Genomic DNA, 4,101 nt, shown 5'->3' with positions numbered 1-4,101 from the left:
TTGTTGCTGTATGCTGCTTCATGGTCTTATCCCCCTTCCCCTCCTATTATCACCCCCTACCCCCCCCTCTCTCTAGCGTCCCTCTCTCTTCTTCCCCTCTTTCCTTTTCCGTCCGGTCCAACACCAAAGATTTTCAGACATGATTGAAATTAATAAAGTTTGGCCTCAATTACAAAAGGGGTTTATATTTAGACATACCTTTGGTTTGTCAGAAGATTAATAACCCCTCTTGTTAAAGCAAAATATGTCCAACACAAGAGGCCCTCAGCTCTCGTCTGTCTGCCCAGCTGTTGGACAGGACAAGTTAGAAAAAAAAAAAAATAAATAAAAGAAAGCAGAAGTAAGTTCCTGAAAAGAAAATGAAATATTACAAAAATGAAATACAATAAGAAACCGGAAAAGGTAAGTACTGTGGGACATTGCTGATTGCATGATGAGATCCAGTATGGCTGCATGTTAAATAACTTTCAGTTAAAATGAGGGACATCATCGTCCAATCAGGATCTTTTACCCCCCTCCATTTTGCTCTGTGTTTAAAGCTCATTAAACAGGAAACTCTTTGTTATTGTTTCCCTTTGGTGAGTTTCCTGTTTAATGAGCTCAGACCACACCTGATGACCCAACACTGCAGCAAACGAGTGGGTGACACACCGAAAAATGTCTAGTTCTTGCTCTTATGAACTGGCTGAATGGAGAGAAGGGCTAGTAATAGATAAAAAACAAGAGAGTTGAGCAAAAACACAAAGAAATCAGGTACATTTCTAGGAGGAGCTGCAATATTTTTTACTCTGTTCTTTGGCCTCTACTGCAAAAAACACAATCTCACCAATATGTTGTTTATTTCCTTGTTTAAATGTCATTTTACACTTGAATTAAGTCAAAACTAGAATACAAGTACCTTTTCAAGGAGACATGATTTGTTTTAAGACAATGAATCTTGAAAATCTTTGCTTTTATGATGCTCTTGTGGCATTTTTCCAAGGATGGAGGACATACATAAAGAAAATTAAAATGCATTTCTCAGTATTTTTTTATTCAAATTGTTGTGAATCAGGAGCAGATGAAAAGAAGCCGTTAGAAAACCTGCATATATGTGACAGAAAATGCAAGGGGCAATGGGGAGGGGAACATGGGGTGGGGTTTCTGTGTGCTGACAGTCCCACCAACAACTCAGGGGGGAGTTTCTGATGATCTCCTGCCGCTCTGCAGAAAACGAAAAAAACCACACGTTTTTTGAGTGTTGTTTAAAAACAGCATGATCATAGTTAAAAAACCACTGGAAACAATATGAAAATAGATCAAAAGATGATCGGAGAGGGACTTTAAGTCATATCTCTAATGGAGCGAGTTCTTCTTGACGTCACATACTGTTTTAGACAGAAGGCTTTTTGTGAAATGATGCTCCAAGAGGGAAACTTGCTTAAATATTCTTTGGACTCATAACACAGTAGGCTATAAATGAATTTAACAACCGGACTGACGTTTAAAAGGAAACTGACATTTACATGTCATTTTCAAGACAAAATTATCCTAAAATGTGTAATTTTGGTCTTCCTTTAAGGTGATTGTGGTGAAGAAACAAAGACTGTTGTATTGCCTAGAAGAGGGTATAATTAGCGGCGGCGGGGGGGGGGGGGGTATAAATACTCCAACTTGAAATACAGTTTTTTTTTTGTTGAGCAACACACACCTATTTATAAACATAATATTTCCTGTTACCAGAGCAACAAACCTAAATAAGTGTTTAGAGATCATTTCAAGGTTTAAGTTAGTCATAAAAGGCTGGACGTCAGGACGTCGAAGTCTTACAAAACACACACACACACACACACACACACACACACATATATATATATATATATATATATATATATGTATAAACATGAATATTTTTCTCTTGATGATGGTTTTATTATTTTTAATTCTTCACTTTTTATGACTAGGTATTTTAGGTTTTAATGTATTGTTTAAATGTTTTTTTTGTTTCAAATGTTTTAGTGTCTCAATGTTTTAATGTATTTTTAACCAACTGCGGCTGCCTCTTGGCCAGGACTCCATTGCTAAAAAGGTTTGTCATCTTAATCCTGGTTAAATAAAGGTCAGTCTGCCCCAGGGCAGCTGTGGCCACATCAGCAGCTTACCAGCACCAAGTATGAATGAGGAGTGAATGCATACTGGACACAATGTAAGCGCTTTGAGTGTATGGAAGAGGGCAGAAAAATCCAATCCATTATTATTATCAATAAATAACATTTTCTTCAGGTGAGTGTAAAACTGATAGTAGGTTGAACTCAGAAGGGGTGGGATTATATAAGTTTGCTTCTTCCCACTCCTTTTCAAGCAATAAATCAAACTCTACTTATACCTCAGTTAATGATCACTGTATTTAATTAAGCATATATGATTTAAGTGACATTTTTGTTTTGTTTTCTGTCTTTTTAATCTATGCATTCATCATTTCTGTAATGAGTTTGATAAATATGTGTAAATTCTTTATTGCTCTGACTACAATGCTTGAAATAAATCAATAAAATCTAAATCTAATCTAACTTGTCCCTACTGACATTTCTATTGTTTTTTTGTCAATGTCAGACAGGTTTGAGACACAACTGTGAATCTGCTAGAAAATATGTTGTGCAATTTTTGATTGCATCACTGTCAGAGCAAGAGGTAAACTCTGACATTATGAAAAGATGGACTTTTTGAATGTTTCGGGGGGGGGGTCACATAAGCTGGAATGCAAAAGCTGTGTTAGTGCAGTTTTCAGTGCTGTTTTTGACCTGAACTACAGCCGTAGGTGAGTTAAAATGAAGGCGCATTGTTTTGTCTGTTTTGACACATGCTGCCAGTAGTTTGAGGAATGCACGGAGCCGTTTATTCCTGCATGATTACACCAGCAACCAAAACGCAAAGCATGCTTCTAGCTTTATTTTTGTTGCACAGTGAAGATCATTTTAGGAATTAAGTCTGTTGTGAGACAAAACAACATTTGAATCCCCCTTTTCTTCGGATTTGATCACTTTCTGATTCCCTGCAGGAACCAGGAGTTACGATTGAAACCACAGCTCGAAAGCTCTGCCAACCTGCCATTTAAAAGCTGGCATGAAGGTGATGGAGGATAACGAGAAGGGCTAAAAGTTCAGTCAACAGTTATTTTGTGAATAACTTTTGAAGTGAAATAACTGAGAAACGCTCTGATCTGATTTTTATTTGTTTGCTTTAACAGAGCTCCAAACCTGACGTTGATCCTACAGGCGAGATGTTTGTGAGGTGACTGCCCCAGAAAGCTTCCTGTTGTCCCACTTCAGTTCACCGCCCAATGTGAAACAGGAAGTTTTCCTTTCACTGCGTGTGAGGGGATGTTTGCGTGAGTCGCTCACAGGTTGTGTGGTTTTGGAGAGCTGAGCAGAACCCTCTCTGCAAGGTCATTTTCACAGGGATGGCTCTAGACAGATGGATGGGCCTGTTGACACTAATCCTGTATGAGGTAATGGAGTTAGCCTGGGTTTGTGCACTCCTTCCCCTGCAACTCCTGACTTACTGACTGACCTACTTTTGTTGGAACTCACGTGGCACCAAAGCAAGCACAGGCACTTTTTTTGTTTAATTCCCAAAAGCTTAGGGGGCTACACAGTAATCTGATGTGGGCCTTTTGGACAAACTCCTGCTGATAAGACGTTTTAGGATAAAGTCCCAAATTGATCTAGAAATAAATTCTTGGTACGCATTTCTATTAGTGTTTGTGTTTTTTAAAACCATAGTGAATAAGTGGTCCTCCTTGTCATTTGTACACCTTCCATTAAAATTCGGCGGTGCTTCCATGAAAGTTAACCCTTGTGCTATCTTAGATGACCACACCCTTACATTGACGTGTTCTCCCTACCTTGACAAAGGTGGATAAAGGTGGAAAGATTTCATGTAATCCATGGAAACCAGTGAAAATCACAAATCATTGAAGAAAAAAGGTTTAGCGCACTGTCTAGTGGGTCTAGATGACCCAACTCCCAACGTTAAAGTGCCTAGGATAGCACAAGGGTTAAACCAGGACGAACTTTGACCAATGATGCTACGCTGACACTAGGCATGTGACACATATTCAAT

This window comes from Oryzias latipes, chromosome 8, assembly GCF_053564925.1.
Source record: "Oryzias latipes strain Hd-rR chromosome 8, Olatipes_Hd-rR_3.1".
In the NCBI taxonomy this organism is placed as follows: domain Eukaryota; kingdom Metazoa; phylum Chordata; class Actinopteri; order Beloniformes; family Adrianichthyidae; genus Oryzias; species Oryzias latipes.
This window is presented reverse-complemented; position numbering follows the sequence as displayed.